At 44.1% G+C, this 24,444-nt stretch overlaps 1 long non-coding RNA gene across 1 annotated transcript in view; it reads right to left on the bottom strand.

Moving 5' to 3' along the window:
- Positions 1–2,653: 2,653 nt before the first annotated feature.
- LOC144313839 (uncharacterized) overlaps positions 2,654–24,444 on the bottom strand; it is a 39,493-nt gene continuing 17,702 nt past the window's right edge. The window contains exon 3 of the long non-coding RNA XR_013379448.1: positions 2,654–4,174. This is a non-coding gene — a long non-coding RNA (uncharacterized LOC144313839). The remainder of the gene's footprint in view (positions 4,175–24,444) is intronic.

The raw sequence follows: 24,444 nt of genomic DNA, 5'->3' as shown, positions 1-24,444 counted from the left end.
TGGTTTGTCTTCCTCTCTAATTTTTCCCCACTCAGTTCCCCTCCTTTCCCTTGTAATCCTTTCACTATTTCTTATATTCTACATGTGAGTGAGACCATATGATGATTGTCCTCCAATTGACTTATTTCATTTAGCATTATACCCTCCAGTTCCATCCATGTCAAAGCAAATGGTGTGTATTCGTCCTTTCTGATGGCTGAGTAATATTCCATAGTGTACATATATTACCTCTTCTTTATCCATTCATCTGTCAAAGGACATCAAGGCTCCTTCCACAGCTTGGCTATTGTGGACATTGCTGCTATAAACACCAGGGTGCAGGTGTCCCAGCATTCACTACATCTTTTTTTTTTTTTTAATTTATTTATGATAGTCACACAGAGAGAGAGAGAGAGAGGCAGAGACACAGGCAGAGGGAGAAGCAGGCTCCATGCACCGGGAGCCTGACATGGGATTTGATCCTGGGTCTCCAGGATCGCGCCCCTGGCCAAAGGCAGGCGCTAAACCGCTGCGCCACCCAGGGTTCCCTCACTACATCTTTATCTTTGGGGTAAATACCCAGTAGTGCAATTGCTAGGTCCTAGGGTAGCTCTATTTTTAACTTCTTGAGGAACCTCCACACTGTTTTCCAGACTGGCTACACTAGCTTGCATTCCCACCAACAGTGCAAGAGGGTACCCCTTTCTCCACATCCTCGCCAGCATTTGTTGTTTCCTGTCTTGTTAATTTTAGCCATTCTCACTGGTGTGAGGTGGTATCTCATTGTGGTTTTGATTTGATGCCAAGTGATGTGGAGAATTTTTTCATGTGCTTATTCTCCATGTGTAGGTCATCTTAGGAGAAATGTCTGTTCATGTCTTCTGCCCATTTCATGACCAGATTGTTTGTTTCTTGGGTGTTGAGTTTGATAAGTTTCTTATAGATCCTGGACACTGGCCCTTTATCTGATACATCATTTGGGAATATCTTCTCCCATTCTGCAGGTTGTCTTTTAGTTTTGTTGATTGTTTTCTTCCTGTGCAGAAGCTTTTTATCTTGATGAAGTCCCAATAGTTCATTTATACTTTTTTCACACTAGAGCATTGCCCTCCCCACTTCCTCCCCATGCCGTTGGGTAGTTGAAGAAACTGGATCAGTAGTCTTGAAGAAATTGTCACACTATGGATGTGGTTTCAAAGCCACTCCTAAGCTCTGAACACTCTGGTCAGGTGAGATTTCCCAGAGGAACATTCTTGGGTCTTGTGGGCACTCTATTGCCTTGTTTAGTGAAACTGGCAGGTATGCAGTCTGAGTGTCCACACAACCCGGTTCCCCTAGATCTCGGTGAAGGGATGAAACCGATCACTTAGAATCCAAGGCACAGCTTTTTCAGGGAGGTCCCTAATAGATTTTACTGGAAAGCTGGAAGACCAGAGTAGCATTCCCATAACTCATTTATGAGAGAGAGCAGCCTAGGGCTGTGTAGGAGCTCTGCTGGGAAAGAACAAAAGTTGATTGTTGAAGAGGGGGGAAAAAACAACATTTATTTCCAGAAGAGGAAGCTCGTATCACAGACAAATATATAGGACTTACTAACGCTTAGAAGTAGGGGTTTAATGTCTCTTGTTGGAAAGGCACGTAGCAAGAAGCAGCCTGGGGTGCTCAGATGCGTTTGTTTTGTCTACCCAGCCCCATTCCTTTCTTATTTGCAACACAGAGCCCAGGATCTGCAGATTAGAAACAACAATCAAGATGATGTTTGTACAGCACCTTGTTCCAGGCAGTTCAGAGCACTTGGCAGGCAGCCTCTTGCTCAAGGTGCTAGAACTCCCAGGTGGGAGGGATTTATGGGCTGGCAAGGAGGCTTGCTCTGTACACCCCTCCCAGCAGTCCCAATGGCTTGTTATGGCCACCTCTTACACACCTGCTTTCGAGGAGACTCCTTCAGTTCCCACTCAACCTGGACTTCTTTCCGGGGTCCAGTTTCCTCTCCACAATCCAAGCAAGCCGGAACCAGAGCCCCTGGAGTAATCAGAAATTAAACTCCAAAGATACACCTTTTGACAAACTGGGAGAACTGCCCAAATGCAAACATGCCTTTGCCTCGGGTCCAAGGAACAAACATTGGGCCGCTGCCAGCTTCATGCCAGGCTTAGCGCTGGGACGTAAAGGGCATGTTCCAGACCTGTCCTCTGGCAGCTGTCACTCTGGGCACCGCTGTGCTCTTCTACGCATCTGTGATCTAAGAAGTACTTCCCTAATGGATTACCACGTAAATTTTTATTCTGTCATTTACACTGTTGTTCAAAGTGCCTTGTGCTACAAATCGATAATAAATAATCTGAGATATGTAGTAGGTTTTGCCTAGGACTATAAAACATTTCACCAACATTGCCCATTAATAGTAAATTAACACCTTGTCTACAGATGGATAGTAGCAGTAGGGCAATAAAGTCAACAGATGGCAGAGGAAAAATTTGACCCCTCTACTAATTTGCATTCTGACCTCAGGCAAGTCACTCCCCACTCCCTGAACCCTGGTGTCCTCTCTCTACACAGCATTGTCAGCTGAAAGTCCTATGACCCTCTACTCCTCTCCCCACCGTATTTGGAAATGTCACAGTAACTGCAGCAGATGCATTAATGATGTTAGGGGCCAGGGCAGGGTGCTGTTTCTCCTGCACAGGAACATTTCACAGAAAAAGTTTTTCTGGCCCCAAATGTCAAAAGCCCCAAATTGACCCTGGGTGGTCACTTACACCCAAGTAAATGACCTCTAACCCCCTACCCAGTGTGACAGACTACGTACAACTGTCTCCGAAAGTTCAGCCACAAAGGGATTAGGCTCTATGTTCAAGCAGTCCGTCTCATGCTCAGTGACATTTCAGAGGGCATATCAGTACCAGAGGTGAGCAAAGGGAACCAGCAAGGTGACTACCATCTGCAAGGGCCCCACCCACTGTTTCCCTAGATTTGCTTTTTAAGTTCCACCGAAAAATTTAATATTTGTAACCCTGTCAACATGTGTTAACATGTTCACCAGCCCTAGATCAAGTCACAAAAGCAAGCAGGTCCCAGCCTGAGTAACCATCAAGTTAAGCTGTGCTCCGAAGTAAATAGCTGGAGCCAACCAATGAGAACAGGTTTAATAAGTTCCAGGTGGCTAACCTCCTAGTCATCTGCACGCGTGAACTTCCAGGGGGTCTTTGAGGCTGATCCCCGGCTATTTACAATGCTTCAGTTCTCTCTTTAGCAAATTATTTCTTTGTGTGTGCTAAGAGGCCTGAAATGATTTACCATCTATCTTAACTACGTATTTACTCCTTCACGACTGAGAGAATCCATCACTTTTAGAAATCCCACTTATAATGTTCTTGAAGGGTCAGCTTCAATGAAATACCTCACACTGAGGAATCAAAAATCAAGGCCCCAAAAATAGAGTAATTATTTTATATTTTATATATTTAATTAATATATGTCTAGCAGCTTGAGAAAAAAAAAGCTCTCCTCAAAAGTTTGCAAAACACACACACACACACACACATAAAGCATAGAGAAAGTCAACTTATTCAGCCAGAAATATCTATTAACTTGGGCCTTTTGAGGTTAATTGAAACAGATTTAGCACTTCAGTTGGTTTCTAAGTCTTTGTCTTCAATTAAAAATAAAAACTGAAGCTGGATGATTGGTATTTTGACATGCAACCAAGTGTTATTTCTGGTACAACTATACAAACTAAAACGCCACTTGCAGCAAATCTTGTGCATTTTTATGTGAATGTTTGTTTCTACTCATCTCATCTTGGCTCCACACCATCGTATCTTGTTCCACATCAAGTATGCATATGTGTTGACTTCCCCTTCACTGTCTGTAAGTCTATTCCGAGCTTCTGGCAAAGAATCTTGATGGAGACCCCCAGGAGAGGCCAGCAGACAAGGACACTGCACGAACACCCATCACCAACTCCAGCTGGTGGGCTCACTAAGGCCATGAGAAGTGGGCCTCTCCAGACCCGGAAGATCCCAATTGGTTTGCTTTCACCTTGGACTAGAAAAGACTCCCAGTGGCAGTGAGACATAATGGATAAAGCATAGATTTTTTACGACAGAGGACCCAGATCCAGGTGTTAACTCCACCATTTCTTGCAAATCACTTCAATCCTCTGAGCTCCAGCTTCTTCATCTCATGCAGCAGGCTGTGGTAGAGAGTAAATGAGAGAAGAGGGAAGCACTTCAAAGACTGCGAACCTACAAATTAATGCTAATTGTTGAGATGGTGATGGATGGACTGGGCTCAGAGGCCTGGACCAGCTGTGAGCTTCCTATTATCTGAGAGTTTCTTGGATTAGGGCAAGAATGATGTGAGGGCATGTAAGGCAGTGAACCAGGAGGTGTCCAGAGGTCAAGTTAACACCGTTGGTTATCAAGTCTAAAGGGAAAGAGTGCTGGGGCCAGGAAGAGGAGAACGTTAGGGGTAAGGTAGGACATTACATTGGGCAGTGAAAGACCTAGAGCTGGAATGATGGATGGATGGATGGATGGATGGATGGATGGATGGATGGATGGATGGGACAGACCAGAGCGAGGGCTCCATAGAGGGAGGAAGTGTGAAATGGGCATGGGGCAGGAGGGACAACCCGAAGCTGATTCAGGCCAAACATTGCCATCTCTGGGTCCATACCTTTTCCTTCTCCTTAAGTGCTACTAGACCCAGAGGCTTCAACTTCCTGCTCGGTTACCCCTGAAAATAATTTTTTTAAGTGACATGTCTTCTCAAACCCTTTAAGGTTAACATCTAAAATATCTCTTCATCGGTTTAAATAGTTACAAAGGATATAACTGCTGGCAAATGGATATACTCGACACTAAAAAATAAAACTCATATGACCTTCAAAACTGTTTCCAGTGCCATAGCAATTTGATATCCACCATAATTCATTTTAAATATAAACCAAGAAGCAAAAAATTATTTCATTTACTCCTAAAATTATATTTCCATTCTATTTTCCCCACATAAATGTATGATAATGTAATATTTTCTGCCTGAAATCCTTTTATTGATCACCCATAATTATCTGCAGCAAAAATATGTATAGAATTTGAAATTAATCTTGCCTGTTTTAATTAATTTGAAGTTAATGTTTAAAATTTCCTGTGACTATATAACTCTAGGTATCAAAGAAATATTTCCAGACTAAGTTATCATTATAGATATTATTAATACACAATTTATGAAAATAACAGAAATACAATGTTTGCAAATAATTATTCAACATAAGATGAAAAATTTTTTGGAAAAACTACTCGTCATCAGACTTCTTAGTAAAATAGATGGGATTTCTTATGAATATTATTCCCATCTTCCCATTACGGTTGCTACAGTTATTATAAGCACTCCGAGGCCATTTTCACAAAAGTAAGATTAGAATGGAAGGGTTTTATCATAGCTATATCAATTCCTGAGCCCCTTCTGATACGGTAATCTATCATCAAAGTTATTATTAATGATCTGATTCGCAGACAACTCCATTAAGTCTTCCCTCAATTTGCATGAAAGCAAAGAATTAGAAATCATCAGAGTTGCAAGATTAGTCAATAGACACATTCACGTTCTCAAAAAAAAAAAAAAAAACAGCATTTGTCAGGCACCCCAGAGAGCTGCGTATCCTGGGGCAACGGAGCATCACAAGAAGGGCAGCCAGTGTGCAAGAAGAACAAAAAAGAGGCTCCGCATCCTGCAGGAATGGCTCACTGCCACCCGGCTCTCTGCAGAGCAATTAGAGGCGAATGTGCCCATGGAAGTGGTGGACCTAGAATTTTTTTTTAATCCTTGCATTTATGTACTCTTAGCAAACCTTTGTGTTAATTCCCACAAGGTAGGTCTCCAAATGTGAAGCCCATTGGGCTAGGACCTGAGCGTCACTGGAGCTGGTGACCCTGGACAGCTGGGGCTTCTCTGACTTCTCCAAACGGCATTCTCCAAACTGGGTTTTGTGGAATTTTAGTGCCCTTTGAAATGTTAGAGATTCCCAGTGAGGAAGAACTCCCAGGTCAAAGATGCTTGGGAAAAGCTTCCTATTATTATGTACCCCTCTGAAGAGATTCACAATAAAATCTCAATATTAAAGGCTGAAGAAACCTGTCTCTTAAGCAGGTTGTTTTTTTTTTAATGCAGAATTTCCCAAACGAAATTTGATCCAGTCCCATTTTCACACACACACACACACACACACCCTGGAGAATACCTAGTTATATATAAAGGCACCTTAGTAGTCTGCTATGGTCCTGACAGCTCCAAGCTGAATCTCCCGTGTCTTCCACTACGTGGCCTGACTTACCCAGGACAACTGCAGATCTCTCGAAAACACTCCAAAGAGACCAAGACCTCAGACTGCTTTGTTTCATGGACTCTGGTACCTACGAAGGAAATACTACCTTTTGCTGTTGATTTCCTATTGAGTTCATCCATTTTTATTTTTCATTTTTTTAAAAGAGCTATTTATTTTAGAGAGAGCAAGCACAAGTTGGGGGGAGAGGGAGAGGGAGAGAGAATCTTCAGACTCCCCATTAAGTGTGGAGCCTGACACAGGGCTCCATTCCAGGATCCTGAGATCACGACCCGAGCTGAAACCAAGAGTTAGATGCTTAACCAACTGAGCCACCCAGGTGGCCCAAGTTCATCCATTTTTAGATAGAGGCCCTGATAGAACAGGAAGGTTCCTAGGCTGTTGACTTTGGGTAGCAGCCTCTGGGGCCATGAACTTGAAAGTGCTTCCCAAAAAGCCACATGTGGATGATCAGCTTGGTGCTTTCCCAGGTGTCCCCCTGGGTCCCCTGGTCCCCTGGTCATAGGCATTATAGAACAAGCCAAAAGAGGGTTATAATTAGATGCAAAGTAAAAACCCAAACATATATGAGTGGGATGTGTATGTGGGAGAGAGACATCGTGTCTCCGTAGATGACTGTTTTTCATTATATCCATGGCCACGTGGGTTTTAACCATCTATTTTGAATTTTCCATCTTTTCGTTGCAAAATATGAAAAGTCAGCTATATAATAATAATGGTTATGAGCACACAAAGTTCATGTGTCACAGCTGGAGGGAACAGTCCAGGAACGAGGGCCAGGTCACCTGACGTGACTCCTGGTTTAGAACCTCTTAGGTATCTGATTCCTATAAGACATCACCATTGAAAGTAAACAAAAATATGCCCCTGCCACCCTTTCCCTTTATTCACCAGAAAGACTACCAGACTCCAAGTTAGAAATTACTCAATATCCTGTACATAAGCCCTGAACATGTTGGTTAGTGTGAAGATCCAATTAGACGCTTCATTTTTGACTGGAGCTCAAAATTCAAACAAATCAGTCAATACCTGTGGAAAAGGAGTTTGGAGAGTGGGCCTGCAGAGCACCTTTCCTCTTGGAATACAGGAACCACAAGGCATGTCTGTGTCTCCATTTGCACTACACACCTCCTCAGAGCAGGCAAGGTGGATAGAGCCAAAGGTCAACAACGCTGATTACTGACTCTACCTCAGCCAGAACCCACTTTGCTCTTTGGAAACCTCTGCCCTCACCTGTGAGGCTGGAAACTCATGCATTTTTATGAGCCTCTGCAAACCAAGGTGCACAAAATTCAAAATAGCTGCAAGAAAAGAGATGAAGAATCAAAACTCGCTTTTGATTGAAACCACTTGAGATTTCTTGGAGAATTATCCCCCCTAATCCCTTTCGTGGGAAGAGAAAGGCAGCAGAAGCCAAATGATTGGCCTGCAGTGTCAGAGGGAGTGAGCCTGGGAATATGAAGGAAATAGAAGAGCCCTCAGCCCTCCAGGTGTGGGGTTCTAGGAGCTAAGGTTGGGAGAAAGCCCCCCTGGAGTAGCTGGAAATAAAGAACAGGAGCAGGACCAGCAGCTGGACACTCACTTGAGGGGAAGGAGGTTTTCTAAAATCCCCCATCAGCAGGCCGTCCCCATCGGGGTGGGGGAAATGCACAGGCAGCCAGGGGCTGTCACCTTTCCCTTGGCAAGGAAGGGACCCCCACCCCGTTTCAGGACAGCTGATGCCTTACGTCCTGGCTCCACGTATGCGGGTGTGGAGCGCAGCTGGAGCGGATTTTCAGCACGCCTGCCTCGGCCTCTTCCCCAAGAAACGATGTTCTCCGCACCAGCACAGCTCTGGGGGGAGTAGCTACGGGGGGCGGGGGAGGGGGGGGGCGTAGAAGGAACCTGCGACTCCAGGACACTTTCCCATCCAGACCCACAGCATTGCCTAAATCTGTTGTTTTGTTTGTTTTAAAGATTGTATTTATTCATTCATGAGAGACACAGAGAGGCAGAGACACAGGCAGAGGGAGAAGCAGGTTCCCTGCGGGGAGCCCCATGCGGGACTCGATCCCGGAACCCCCCGGATCACGCCCTGGGCCCAAGGCAGACGCACAACCGCGGAGCCACCCGGGCGCCCCAAAGCTGTTGCTCTGATTCCGCTGGAGACACAGCCGCAAACCTGAAAGGTGCACAGGTGAAGTCAGCCCAGGTGTTAGCCAGGATGTGAGGCGGACTGGAGGGAAACTCTGTCATGGCCCCGGAGGCGTGTGGCAGGGGAGGGTCTGGTTTCAGCCCGTGAAAGTGGCTGCGCCCGTGGTCGTGGCCGTGACTGGGGACATGGCCGTGCCTGTACATGTGGCCGTGCCCATGGACGTGGCTGTGCCCGTGGATGTGGCTGTGCCCGTGGACGTGGACGTGGCCGTGCCCGTGGACGTGGCCATGCCCGTGCATGTGGCCGTGCCTGTGGACGTGGCTGTGCCTGTGGATGTGGCCGCGCCGGTGGACGTGGCTGTGCCCATGGACATGGCCGTGCCTGTACATGTGGCCGTGCCCGTGGACGTGGCCATGCCCGTGCATGTGGCCGTACCCATGGATGTGGCCGTGCCTGTGGATGTGGCTGTGCCTGTGGACACGGTCATGCCCATGGATGTGGCCGCGGCCATGCCCATGGATGTGGCCATGCCCGTGCATGTGGCCGTACCTGTGGACGTGGCTGTGCCTGTGGATGTGGCCGCGCCCGTGGACGTGGCTGTGCCCGTGGATATGGCTGTGCCTGTACATGTGGCCGTGCCCGTGGACGTGGCCATGCCCGTGCATGTGGCCGTACCCATGGATGTGGCCGTGCCTGTGGATGTGGCCGCGCCCGTGGACATGGCCGTGCCTGTACATGTGGCCATGCCCGTGGACGTGGCCATGCCCGTGCATGTGGCCGTACCCATGGATGTGGCCGTGCCTGTGGATGTGGCCGCGCCCGTGGACGTGGCCGTGCCCGCAAGTCTTGCGACTGAGGGAAGTGCAGCCTGCAGGGGCAGCGGGCAGGCACGGCCGCTGTCGCTGTCACTAGGAGGGAGGAACCACGTCAGGGGGACTACCCAAAGCTCTAGACGTTGGAATTCCTTTAAGTTATTATTCTGACTGCCCCCAGGTGAACCTCAAGTATCTCCAACCGCTATGTTTTATTTATCTATTTTGATCACGGCCTGCAAAGTAGGTTGTTTGCTTGGAGAGGAAAGGGGGACTTCTCTTTCAACACTGCTTTGACGTTAATATAACGCATCCCTCAGCACGACGGGTACTGGTGAGGAAAGCCCTGAGGTGTGGCAGAAAGATCTTGGCTTTGGTCGCAAAGGGGTCCTTCGGGTACAAATCCCAGCTAGGGTGTCTGGGCTTACAGTCCCAGTCGCAGTGGTGTGGTCCCAAAAGGGGGAATGACAGCGCTCCCCTTAAAGAGTTGTTGTCAGCATTGGAGACTATCTGTAAAGCACAGAGCACCAGGGGGCATACAGATGGCAGTTGTCACTACTGTTATTATGGTATGATTACTGTTCCTTCAAAATCAGGGAAACAGGAGGGGGCACCAGTCCATTAAGGACAGAGTGTAGATACCACCAAGGCAGGGCTGGGGTAGCAGCGGCAGCGGCTGCTGGAGATGGTGGCCAGGAGCTCAGGAGGTGGAGTGCCTGAGACAGGGAATGATCGGCGCCCCCACCCAGGGGAAGGGAGGGCTGGGAGGATGGTGGAAAGGTAACGTCCAAATCACCAGACAGGAGGGGAAGTACTAGACTGGGCAGGAGCAGGCTTCAGGACCCAAAGTTCTGCAACAAGATAAGCAGACATGGACCAGAGCCTAGAAAAGTGCTGCTGGGGAGGTGACAAGAGGGGCTCACTTGTCTAGGTTCCTCCTGCACAAGGTGTGCAGCTACTCACCTGAGGGGTAAGGATAGGAGGGCCCCTCCTCTGGGACTTTAGGAGGAATCTGGAATGTGCAGACTGCTAGGGTGTACGTTCTCCAAACTTTGTTTATTGCTTACCTGATGAAATTAGGTACTTTCCATATACATATTTTTATTTACACGTTATTCATCTGCATTGATTACATATAAAATATGGCTTAGATTTTTAAAACACATACATGAAATGGGGCACCTGGGTGGCTCAATCCGTTGAGTGGCCAGCTCTTGATTTCACCCTGGGTCATGATCCCAGGGTCCAGGGACTGAGCTGTGAGTCAGGCTCCACACTCAGCGGGAAGTCTGCTCCAGCATTCTCTCTCTCCCTCTTCCTCTGCTCCTCTCTCCCTCCCCACCCCTCTGCCCCCACTGGCTCACTCTCTAAAATAAATTAATTAAAACACACACACACACACAGAGATCTCCTGTACAACACCATACCCATAGGTAACAGTACTGTATTGTGCACTTCAAGATTTGTCAAGAGAGGAGATCTCATGTTAAGTGTTCTTACATAATTTTTTTTAATTGGAAGTTTCAGTGGCTTTTTTTTTTCCCTGCCCCTCAGTGGATCTTCTTGCACACCCAATTTTGGATACTCCTCACCCCCAAAACGGGAGGTGGAGGAGGCAGGGGAAGGGCATTCGCCTCCATTCTCAGAAAGGTAACAAATCCTTTTTCTTTCTCTAATACCAGTCATCTGAAAGTGGAGTTATTCGCATTTTTTGTTTCTGTTTCTGTAGGTCGGAGGGGTAAAATCAGAGAGAGAGGAAAACGTTTGACTTATGTAATAAAAGCACACGGAGCCCACAGCAATGCTCTTTAGAAAAACAGGAGGTGATAGAAACAGAAAGATTACCACTTCTGCAAGTGAAGGATGTTGACTCGTTATCTTGTGTCACTTACCCCGTGCCTGGTACTTTGTCTGTACACCACTGGGACCAAAATAGGAGCTGCCTGCTCTGCTCCTCGTGAGGTGTATGGGCAGGCTCTAGGTCACACAACTCACCGTGTCAGTGGCACAGTGTGGCACTGGGTGCAGCCAGGTAGCTGTGGTAAGGCCCAGGGATCGCAGCAAAGGTGAGCCTCACCTGCTTTACCTGCTCTCAGTCCAGCTATGGCTCAGCCTTGTGTTTGTCCTATTTAGGGCCCGGATTCAGCCCTCCCCGTCTTCGTGCCTACCCTCCCGCTGCCTGGAATGCTTTGGTTCCTCCCCTGCAATCCTCTCCAGATACTCCTTAAGTCTACTCAACTTACAAACTCAGCTTAAGCTTTTCAAAATGGATCGCTTCCACTGATTTGCCCCCCAACTCAGTATCAGTTCCAAGAACTAGTTGTTTATTTGCATTTCTGTCTCCCTCTGTTTTGCTATGAGCTCCATGAGGGCAAGGAGTGGGTCCCCCTGGCCTAAGAGTCTCAAGCTGATGGGGGGGACTTCAGTAATTCATGCTCCTGGAACTCCCCCCAGTGTGGGTCCAAACTGGGGAGGCCTCAGCTCCATGTAGTCATTCAGGGACTCAGTGTGGTGCCAACTCTGCCACCTTCATCCTACGATTCCAAGGTCATCCTGGGCATTGATACCCAGCTAGAGGAGGAGGGGAAAGCACAGGATACTCATCGGCCAAGCCTGGAAATGGGGAAGATGAGGATCACTTTCTGCCACACCACAATGGCCACAGCTCCGGCACTGCAACGGAAACCAAGAAGTATAGTCCAGTTGTGTGCCCAGGAGGTGAGGAAGCAAGCTCAGTGGTGAGCCAGCAGCCTCTGCCACAGCGTCCCTGGCCGACTCCCACTCCCTGTGAGCCCTCAACCCCAGAAGAGGTGGGTGAGCTTGCCTCTGCAATGAAGGCAGGGTTTTGCAGGGAGCTTGAGCACATTTTCTCTCAACATCTTTCCAGACTTGTGCACAGTGCCATCTGCTGCTCGGAATCAAAAGCAGGAAGGGAGGTGGCATTGGGTCTGGGGATCTGAGGAACCCGGTTAAGATAAAGAGCCAGAATTTAGTGCTCTGGAATCTTCACTGGCTTGGTAACCAGAGGAGATTAGAGGAAATTGATAAGGTAGTCATTTTCTTTTCTTTTTTTTTTAATTTTTTTATTTATTTATGATAGTCACAGAGAGAGAGAGAGGCAGAGACACAGGCAGAGGGAGAAGCAGGCTCCATGCACCGGGAGCCTGACATGGGATTCGATCCTGGGTCTCCAGGATCGCGCCCTGGGCCAAAGGCAGGCGCCAAACCCCTGCGCCACCCAGGGATCCCCAAGGCAGTCATTTTCATCTCCGACCAGTAACTGTGAGGACAAGGGAGAGGAGCTGCTTGGGTGGTTTTGAAAGACTTAATTTTTCTGTGAAATTACTAGGAGGTAAACAGAGAAATGAAAATCAAGAGGAATATGTGAACGTTCTTATGTTGGAAGGAGCTAAGTCCAAGGGAGCATTTGATTGGAGTCAAAAGACCTAGATTTGACCCCTGGCTTTGCCACTAGCAGGCTGTAGTTTCCTTGGTTTTAAAATGAGGGAACAAGAAGATATTTGTAGGGCAGCTCCCGTGGCCCAGTGGTTTAACTCCACCTTAACCCCCCGAGGTGTGATCCTGGAGACCCAGGATAGAGTCCCACATCGGGCTCCCTGCATGGAGCCTGCTTCTCCCTCTGCCTGTTCTCTGCCTCTCTCTCTCTCTCTCTGTGTGTGTGTGTGTGTCTCTCATGAATAAATAAATAAAATCTTAAAAAAAAAAAAAGAAGATATTTGTAGACCCCCTTCCAGCTGGGAGTTCTAATCCAGTTATATAATAGACCCTTTTTTAAAAGTTTTTATTTAAATTCTAGTTAGTTAACATACAATGCAACATTAGTTTCAAATGTAGATTGAGTGATTCAGCACTTCCATACGTGACATCTGACATCGGGAAAAGTGCGCTCCTTCATCCCCATCACCTGTTTCACCCATCCCCCAGCCCCCCTCCCCTCTGGTGACCATCTGTTTGTTCTCTATAGTTAGGAATCTGTTTCTTGATTTCTCTTTTTTTTCCCCTTTTTTGCTCATTTATTTGTTTCCTAAATTCCACATATGAGTGAAATTATATGCTACTTGTCTTTGACTGACTTATTTTGCTTAGCAGTATACCCTCCAGCTCCATCCATGTTGCTGCAAATGACAAGATTTCATTTGTGGCTGAATAAATATTCCATTGTGTATATACACCATATCTTCTTTATTCATTCATCAATTGATGGACACTTGGGCTGTTTCCATCATTTGACTATGGTAGGTAATGCTGGTGTAAACATAGTGGTACATAGATCTCTTTGAATTTATATTTTCACATTCTTTGGGTAAATACCTAGTAGAGTGATTGATAGGTCATAGGGTAGTTCTATCTTTAACTTTTTTGGAACTGCCATCCTGTTTTCCACAGTGGTTGCACAAGTTCACATTCCCACCGACAGTGCACAAGGATTCCCCTTTCTCCACATCCTTGCCAACACTTGTTGTTTCTTGTGTCGTTAATTTTAGCCATTCTGCTAACAGTGAAGTGATATCTCATTGTAGCTTTGATTTCCCCGATGAGAAGTGAATTGAGCATCTTTCCATGTGTCTGGTAGCCATTTGGTTGTCTTCATTAGAAAAATGTCTTCTGCCCATTTTTTAATTGGATTATTGGGGGGGGGGCATTGACTTTAATATGTTCTTTACAGATTTTATATCGGATATGTCATTTGCAAATTATCTTCTCCCATTCCATAGATTGTCTTTTAGTTTTGTTGATTGTTCCATTTGCTATGCAGAAGCTTCTTGTTTTGATGAGTCCCAACAGCTTACTTTTGCTTTCATTTCCCTTATCTCAGGAGACCTAGCTAGAAAAAAATTGCTAAGGTCAATGCCAAAGAGGTTACTGCCTGTGTTCTCTTCTAGGATTCATATGGTTTCAGGTCTCACATTTAGGTCTTTATCCTATTTTGAATTTATTTTTTTGAGTATGGCATAAGAAAATGGTTTTCCCAACACCATTTGTTGGAGAGATAGTATTTTTCCCATTGGATATCCCTTCCTGCTTTGTTGAAGATAAGTTGGCCATATAATTGTGGGTTCGTTTCTGGGTTTCCCACTCTGTTCATTGATCTATGCATCTACTTTTGTGCCGATACCATACTGTCTTGATGACTACAGCTTTGTAATAGAACTTGAAGGCTGGAATTGTGATGCCTCCATCTTTGTTTTTATTTTCCAAGACTACTTTGGCTATTTGGGGCCTTTTGTGCTTCCATACACATTTTAGGATTGTTTTGGTTCTGTGAAAAATGTTGGTATTTCGATATGGATTGCAGTAAAAGTGTAGATTGCTTTGGGTAGTATAGACGTTTTAACAATATTTGTTCTTTCACTCCATAAGTGTGGAATGTCTTTCCATTCCTTTGTGTCATCTTCATTTTCTTTCATCAATGTTTTGTAGTTTCCTGAGTACAGGTCTTTCATTTCTTTGGTCAGTTTTATTCCTAGATTTCTTATGGTTTTTGTTGCAATCATAAATGGGATTGATTCCTTAATTTCTCTTCCTACTGCTTCCTTATTGTTCTATAGAAATGCAACAGAACATGAAAGACTCCTAACTCTGGGAAACAAACTAGGGGTGGTGGAAGGAGAGGTGGGCGGGGGGTGGGGGTGACTGGGTGGCAGGCACTGAGGTGGGCACTTGACGGGATGAGCACTGGGTGTTATTCTGTATGTGGACAAATTGAACACCAATAAAAAATAAATTTATTAAAAAATAAAAAATAAAAAGAAATAAAAAAAGAAATGCAACAGATTTCTGTACATTGTTTTGTACCCTGTGACTTTACAGAATTCTTATATGAGTTCTGGCAGTTTTTTAGTGGAGTCTTCTGGGGTTCTATATATAATATCATGTGACCTGCAGATAGTGAAAGTTTTACTTCTTCCTTGCCAGTTGGATGTCTTTTATTTCTTTTTATTGTCTGCTAAGGCTAGGACTTCTAGTAATTATGTTGAATAAAAGTGGTGAGAGTTGACTTCACTGTCTTGTTCCTGACCTCAGGGGAAAAGCTCTCAGTTTTTCCCCAGTTAGAATGATATTGGCTGTGGGTTTTTCATATATGACCTTTATAATCTTGAGGTATGTTCCCTCTACACCTTTGTTGAGGGTTTTTATCATGAATGGATGTTGTACTTTGTGAAATGCCTTTTCTGCATCTATTGAGATAGTCACATGGTTCTTATCCTTTCTTTTATTAATGTAATGTATTGCATTGATTGATTTGCAAATGTTGAACCACCCTTGCAACCCAGGAATGAATCCAACTTGACTGTGGTGAATGCCTTTTAAAATTCATTGTTGGATTCAGTTTGCTAGTATTTTGTTGAGAATTTTTGCATCTATGTTCATCAGGGATATCAGCCTATAGTTCTCTTTTTGAGTGCTATCTTTATCTGGTTTTGAAATCAGGGTAATGTTGGCCTCATAGAATGAATTTGGAAGTTTTCCTTCATTTTCTATTTTTTGGATAGTTTGCAGAGAATAGATATTAACTCTTCTTTAAATGTTTGGTAGAATATGCCTGTGCAACCATGTGGTCCTGGACTTTTCTTTGTTGGGAGTTTTTTGATTACTGATTCGATTTTTTTTTGCTGCTTATCAGTCTGTTCAAATTTTCTATTTTTTCCTGTTTCAGTTTTGGTGGCTTATATGCTTCCAGAAATTTACCTATTTCTGGAAGGTAAACCTATTGGGATTGCCCAATTTTTAGCATATAATTTTTCATAATATTCTCTTATAACTTTGTATTTCTGTGATATTAGTTGTTATATCTCCTCTCTGATTTGTAATTTTATTTGGGTCCTTTCTCTTTTCTTTTTGTTAAGTCTGGCTAGAGATTTATCAATTTTATTGATTTTTTTTCAAAGAACCAAATCCTGGTTTCATTGATCTGTTCTATTTTTTAAATTTTGTATCATTTATTTCTGCTCTAATCTTTATTGTTTCCTTCCTTCTGTTGGTTTAGGCTTCATTGATTGTTCTTTTTCTAGCTCCCTTTGGTGTAAGGTTAGATTGTTTATTTGTGATTTTTCTTGCTTTTTGAAGTAGGCCTATAGTGCTATAAACTTCCCTCTTAGCATCACTTGTGCTGCATCCCAAAGGTTTTTGGACTGTTGTGTTTTCATTTTCTTTTGTTTCCATGTATTTTTATTTATTTCTTCTTTTATTTCCTTGTTGACCCATTTCTTGTTTAGTAGCATGTTATTTAGCCTCCATGTATTTATGGTCTTTCCAGATTGTTTCTTGTGGTTGACTTCTAATTTCATAGCATTGTGGTCAGAAAAGGGCCATGGTATGATTTCAATCTTCTTGAATTTGTCAAAGTCTGTCTTATAGCCTAATATGTGATGATAGATTCTGGAGAATGTTCCATGTACACCTGAAATGAATATGTATTCTGCTGTTTCAGGATGGAATGTTCTGAATACATCTGTTTAGTTCATCTGGCATATAGAACCCATTGTAAAGATGGTAGCTGAAGCCATAGAAATACATTGGATCCCCCGGGGAGAATGGCTTTTGTTTCCTTTTTTAAAAAAAATCCAAATCCATATGTTTTAACCTTCATATAAAAAACATCTATTTCTTGCATTTAAAGACACATAAATTGTGTATTTTTTAATTAGGTGAGGACTCACTGACTGATTGGCAGTTGGTGATGAGGGAAGAGAGTTTCTAGGTTGGTATAACAGGGCAGCTGATGAAGCCCTGCAACTAATAACAATAATAGTTAACCCACCTGTGAGCACCTACTGTGAGTCAAGCACATTCTAATTGCTTTCCATAGGTTTTCTCACTTTCCACAACAACCCCTGTGAAGAGCACAACTGTTGGCATCTTTCACAAAAGAGAAAACTGAGGAGGCACCTGAGTGGCTCAGTTTGTTGAGCATCTGCCTTTGGCTCAGGTCATGATCTCAGGGTCTTAGGATCGAGGCCCACCTTGGGCTCCCTGTTCAGCGGGAAGTCTGCTTCTCCCTCTCCCTGTGCTCTTTCCTCCCAACTTGTGCTCTTTCTCTCTCTCAAACGAAATCTTTAAAAAAGAGAGAGAGAACTGAGACTCAGAAAATACTGGTGGAAGAACAAATGAGGGAGGAAAATGACAGATGAAGACCTCTCCACCAAAATGTGGTGCTATGCTCCCTCTCACGGTACAGACTTGGTGCTGGGATGTGCACTCTTCCCCTGGCATCTAGGTGGCCTGATGGAGCAGGAATGGAAGTGGCATGATGCTAAAACACAGATATGCCTGTGCCATGCTCTCCTCGGCCCCTTCTCTTGACTCCATATTGATCCCAAGGCAATCTTGGAAGCTACCTATGGAAGATGGCAGACCCTTCTTGAGTCTGGATACCTAAATGACCTTGTAGAGCAGACCTCCTGTGCCACATGTCACCCTCCACCTCCTGGCCTACCTTGGAACATGACACAGATGAGAAATAAATTGTTATTGGGTAAGCCACTGAAATTTGGAAGTATCTTAAAACAGCAATTATAGAGAGTGAATATCTTGCTATATCTGAGTAAAACTGAGGGGGAAGTAAAGATGAGGAATAGCAGCCATGTTGAGTTTGAAATCGTTGGGAAAACCAGGGGATGGACAGCGGAGACACATGGGGTTGCCGTTAATGCACACAAATCCACCTGTGTGCTTGATCGTAAGTAAATAACAGAGGGAAAGAATTTTCTCCTTCTGCCTTCTCACCCCATAGCCATAGGCTCTAAGCAGGCGGTGAAATGGGAGGTATGAACCTGCTCATTCTCCAGGCGGTCTCATTTCCTTCATATGTCCTCACAATACGAACATCTCACCACTCCGAGTAGAACTCTAGTCTGTGATGAAACAGTTTTTTGTACATAATGGCTCCAAATTGGAGCCAGCTGTTTCATCTCTTGTTCAACCAAAAAAAAAAAAAAAACAACAATGAACAAGTCTCCTGTTGAAGAAATGTTGTTTTTCCTCAGACCCTGGTCTAAGAACTCAACCTCACAGAGGATGTGATTCTCCTGCGTAAGTCTGGGCATTACTGTTTCCAGGAGGGCAGCTAATTTGTGCGAGAGGATTGGCTCTCTTGGGGAGTATGAAGAGAGGGCCAAAGATGGAACCCTGGGGGCCCCAACATTTGGGAGGCAGAAGGAGGAATGTTCTTACAGGCTAAAAAGCAGAAGTGGGAGATGAAGTAGGAGAAGGACCAGGAGTATTTAGTGCTCCCCAAACCAAAGGAGAACCGAATGCCACAGAGTGAATAACATTGTTTCAAATGTAAAAAAAAAAGCAAGCTGAAAAAAAGGACTCTGCATTTGATAATCAAACTATCACTCGTGACTGTTGCCAGAGCAATTTCGGTGGAGCTGCAGGCATAAAAATCAGACGTTGATGGATAAAACAGTGACTGAGCAGTGAGCTGGAGGGAGCAGGGCTCTGAGATGTCTGGTACTTGGTCAGGTCCGAAGGTCTGGATGAGCTCAGAGAGCCAGCCCCTTCATCCTCCACCACCATTTTCTCACTGTCCAAGTACTCTCGAACTCAGTTTCTTTATCTGTAAAATGGGTTTAATGATCCCTGTCCCAGAGGTTTCTGAGGATTAAATGAGAAAACAGTTGTGATGGGCTTTTAAGAAACTAAACAACTTGGAATGCAAGAGAAATTTTGGGCATTCCAGGTATTGCAAAATCTTCCTCTCAGTGAGGATGGCCAGGCAGCCCAGCACCTGTCCACAGGTGCCACACAATCCATCTCCTAGAACTGTATCACTGAAGTGCCCGAGGGTGATGATTTGAGGAACATAATCAGAGCAGCCCTGTGAAACCCCGTAGTTCCATTGCTGGAAAGCTGTTGAAGATGTTGTGTATTGCATTACAAATTCTCCTCCTAAGCTGACCTGGTGAGTGTCCTCCCAGGTCACAATGGTGTAAGTAATTGTGTTTCTCCTGAACAATGGGCCTGTTTTTATCTTGCAACCGATCACGTTCCACTTTTCTGCAGTGATAACCGGGAAGCTTAGAGACAAATGTGTGGTCCACCCATTGCAGGTAGAGAAGACACCATGTGTACATTTTTGTGCTAGACTCCTCTCCAGTACTTTATGTCCTTGTTACTCTCATTTAAAATGTGTGATATTTTATATTACGCATTCTTAGAGTCTAAATGTTTGCTGTTACAAGAGAAGATAGAATTTTCTTGGGGGGGTGAATAATTTTTAGCCCCATATTATAGCTGATTTTCTTTTTTTTTAAGATTTTATTTATTTATTCATGAGAGACACACACACACAGAGAGAGAGAGAGGCAGAGACACAGGCAGAGGGAGAAGCAGGCTCCATGCAGGAGCCTGATGTGGGACTTGATCTCGGGTCTCCAGGACCAGGCCCTGGACTGAAGGCGGCACCAAACCGCTGAGCCACCCGAGCTGCCCTATAGCTGATTTTCAAATATATATTAATACCTCTCCAGTCTACCTAGATATCCTATAAAGCTTGTCCTTGTGTATCCTCCTTAATACCAGAGCTCATGACAGTAGCTGACACCAACTGAACCCCTGCTATGGGCTGTTCTAAGTGCTTTTATATGTATAAATTCATTACTTATCATAAGAATCCTACTTATCTCTGCTTTACAGATAAGACAATTGAGGCCCATAAAAATTAAGTAATTTTGCCAAAGCTACACAGAAAGTGATGGACCTAAGATTAAAAACCCAATTCTTTGGCTCCAGAGTCTGTGTCCTTTCTCACCAAGTATGGAGTTAGAAAAATGCCACTCCTCTACATGCTCAGAGACATAATACTTTAAATATTTGATTTCTGATGCTTTGTACGATACTGGCAAAAAGCACTGAGGAAGGAGAACAAGGTAGCTGAATTAATTTTTTTTTTCATGTAATGAAATGGGCCAAAGACAGCTAAGAAAATTACCATATCTAAACATAAGTATTAGGAATACAGCTCTCTTTGTTAAATAAGTGATTTTTGATTCAACTAATCTCCCTCCCCTGGCTTCAAACAGTCCTAATCTTTCTCTTAGGGTGCTAATTGCCCATACCTGTCATGTGCCTTATCATAATTTTAACTTTTTGAAGGCAGCTGGATGAAATAGATATCAGTCTATGAGGAAAACAGGTTATTTGTAATAAACATGTCATGTCAAGCGTTTCTACCCTTCATCAACTTAGCAAAGTAGAGAGTGGTCCAGTTGGATATTGAAAAAACAAGGAAATGACGTTGCTGGTTCAGGAATTTATGGCTTCTCACCCTTTATTTCTCCTCAGAAGGCAGTTAACGAGATTATACTTTTAATCGCTGGCCGTGCATTGCCACTCTGCTATCTTTAGAGTGGCATTGCACGGCTTATGGATGATAATAATATTCTTGCTTAATAAGGATATGAAGCTAATGCTGTTCCCACATTTCAAATATCCTACTCCCTCTCATCATTCAGGCCCCAGGCCATGTCCCACCCTTTCCACAGAATGGTTCCTCCTTCCCTGAGCATGCCAGCTCACGCGGACAAGACTTCTTTCTCAATCCCTGCAATACCCTTTGACACCCATACCATTTCTACAAGCACAATACTTAACACCTGACATTGTCATTCATGTTGCTACGAGAATCTGTAGCAGGCATTATAAGTTCCTTTAAGCAGGAACAGAGTTTCCTTATATTAACTATGTCCCACAGCACCAAGTTCAAAGGTAGGGCACCAGAAATATTAGGTGAATTATGTGTTCAGAAGAAAGGGAGGGAGTGAATGAATGAATGAATGAATGGAAAGAAGTTTGAAGGTTTCTGTGATTGACTAATCCTGCCTTTGCTTAGGGTAGTATTTCTCTAAGGACGGTCTTTCCACCTTCTGCTCTGAATTACTCGAAATGAAGAAATTAACTATAAATTCAAATTCCTGAGCTCCATCCCCAATCCCTACAACCAGAATATCTGGAGTTGGGGTAGGAATTTGCATCTTAACAATGTACCCCAGATGACTCTTTTATTTTAAGTAGGCTCCATGACCTGGAGCCCAATGTGGTGCTTGAACTCAGGATCCTGAGATCAAGACCTAAGCTGAAATCAAGAGTCAGATGCTTAACAGACTGAGCCACTCAGGTGCACCCCCAGCCCCCAGCCAGGTGAATCTTTGGCATACTACTGTTGAGAGCTACTGTCTTATCAGGGTATGTTTACAAGATATTTTTTAAATGATGAATTGGAATAATCTGGATTAAACACTGTTCCTTTCCATTGATTTTGTAATTAAGCTCAAATTTGTAACAACCTGGGTGTCATACTCTTTGTAAGAAATCAACTCTCATTGGGCTCAGCGGTTTAGCGCCACCTTCCACCCAGGGTGTGATCCTGGGATCGAGTTCCACATGGGGCTCCCTGCATGGAGCCTGTTTCTTCCTCTGTCTCTCTCTCAATCATGAATAAACAAATAAAATCTTTAAAAAAAAAAAAAAAAAGGAGATCAACTCATAAAAGAAAGGGATTAAAAAAATTTTTTTTCGCAAGCAGTGTTGTAAATCCACTGGAATTGAGGTAAATCGCAAAGCCCATAATTACATACTATTATGATTCAATGACACTTCTGCCTGTAGCATCAGTTCACTTGAGTTTTTTAACTTGCACATTTCCCAAGAGAAGCCATATCCCTCTGGGCAAACTGTGGTAGGATCTTAGTTTGGTCTTCAATGTATGATCATTGGACTATCTCACAAATTCTCTCCTTGTGTCTTCCCTTTTGAAATGTCTCCATGTAGGGGCCCCAGGACACAGACAAAGAACCATTTTTCCAAACTAGGGCACTGGTTTGCTCTAGTGCTCTGGAAGCAGCTTCTATTCTGAGCAATAGGACGCCCCCAAACACAGCAGGAATAAACCCCTTCTTCATATCCTCCTCCTTATCTGATGCAGACTTTTTATTTCAATGGGAGATTTTTCTTTTTTATTTAAGATTTTACTTAGCACAGGGGAAGAGCAGAGGGAGAGGGATAAGCAGACTCCTCACTAAGTGTGGAGTCTCGAGGCACCATGGGGCTTGATCCCAGAACCCTTAGATCATTATCTGAGCCAAAATCAAGAGTTGGATGTCCAACCAACTGAGCTGCCCAGGCACCCCTTCAATGGGAGAACCCGGTAGGTCTACCATGACCACTCAACTCTGTTTTGCTTTTCTCTTTCTGCAGTAGAGAACAGCCTCTCTCAGAACCCAAAGCTTTGATGTCACCTTCCATAACAGGCACTGTGTGCATATGGGTCCTTCCTAGTCTCTGAGAGTGCAGGAAAAATGCCTTGAAAGGAATTTCACTGAATTGGCTCTAGACAACTTTGAGTCTTTTTTCCTAATCCTCTACTTGCATGATAGTCATTGAAATTCAAGTCACCTGTTAGGATTGAAGAACTAGAGAAATGGGACCCTTTCTTCTGGAGTTTCCAAGTTAATAGTTTCAAAACTGAGTTCCCTGCTGTGGTCACTGGAGCACACTCTTTCATCTTCTCCAACATTTAAATTCTCTTTATAGGTTTTTAAATACTTTCTCAATACCCTTTTTTGAGGTGTTTTCATCACAAGTATGCACGTGCACACACACATAGACACAGACACATACAAGTTTCCCATGTCTGCCCCATATTTGGGCACTACTTTACTAGGCTATCTCTTGTGTTTCACCTACATTTCCATTATTCCACAATAGTGCCACATTCCAGGACAGGCAACCGTTTTCTTGTCCACTTCTTATTTTGATCCACAGGTCACACTAAAAGCAAAACAAAGGGTCTCAAGGGGCAGCTGGCTGGCTCAGTTCGTAGAGCACGTGACTCAATCTCTAGTTGTAAGTTCAAGCCCCACGTTGGGTGTAGAGATTACCTAAAGATAAAATATTTTTTAAAAAAGAAAGAAAGGGCCTCAGACAGACAATATAAGTGCCATGTTTAAGATGCTGGCTTCATAGAAATAGATTTCATGTTTTCCAGAGGACGATGTGCATCCTACTATAACCAGTCGTTTGGTGCCATCTGCTGGACACAAAGCATCGCAGGTTGAGGGGAAGCTGATCTGGTATAACGGGCATCAGGTACCCCCTGCATACCTGGAACTGTTCGTGCTGGAAGGATGCTCTCCATCCCTTTATGACAAATAAACTCCCCAACTTTTAAGAAATATCTCAAAAGCCAAGGGCCTTTTCTATTCCTATTTCCTCTGCACTTCATAAAGCGCCTTTGTTTATTTAGTCGAGCAAGTCAGGAGAACTAAGGAGCTCATGATAACCAACAATTAGAAGTCACGTTTCCTTTGTCACTGTGTCCTTAGAATCCAGCATAGCAACTGGCACATGGTAGCAGCTCTGGCCTTGATTTTGTTTTGTTTTTCTGGCATTTTTTAAAGATTTTATTTATTATTCATGAGAGACACACAGAGAGGCAGAGACAGGCAGAGGGAAAAGCAGGCTCCTCGCTGGGAGCCTGATGCGGGACTCGATCCCAGGACCCTGGGATCACAACCTGAGCCAAAGGCAAATGCTCAACCACTGAGCCACCCAGGTGTCCCTGTTTCTGTGGCATTTTGAATGCAACTGTAAGCAAGTATTACCTGAGGTGGGTGCAGATGACTCACAGAGATCTTTATTTGAAGAGAGAGCTTTCTAGACTTCTCTGCCTCGGTAGGTCCTTAAAAGCTCTTAACCAGAAATCTTCCATATCTTATGTAATAAATCTTTATTAAAGGAAGAAACACCATAAGTAAAAACAAATCAGTAACAAACTCTTGGACGGGGGCAGGAGAGACTAAGATTTTGCATTCTAGATACTCCATGAAACCGAGCCTAAAACTGGAGCAATAGTAAATGCCTAAAATATATTTTAAAAACTGATAATTAAAATACTTGCTCAATGTGCTAGTTAATTTTATGTGTCAACTTGGCTCGGCCTTTAGTTCAAGTTGTTTGATCAAACACCAGTCTAGATGAGGCTGTGAAGTTATATTTCAGATGTAATTAATATTTAAATCAGTAACTGTGAGTAAAGCTGATTACCCTCCATAATGTGGGTGGGCCTCATCCAATCAGTTGAGGGCCTTAACACCAAAGACTAAAGTTCCCCAAAGCGGGAATAGCTTCCGGTCAAGACTGCAGCATAG

The sequence above is a fragment of the Canis aureus genome, chromosome 5 (genome assembly GCF_053574225.1).
Source record: "Canis aureus isolate CA01 chromosome 5, VMU_Caureus_v.1.0, whole genome shotgun sequence".
NCBI classification, from domain to species: Eukaryota; Metazoa; Chordata; class Mammalia; order Carnivora; family Canidae; genus Canis; species Canis aureus.
This window is presented reverse-complemented; position numbering and strand designations above follow the sequence as displayed.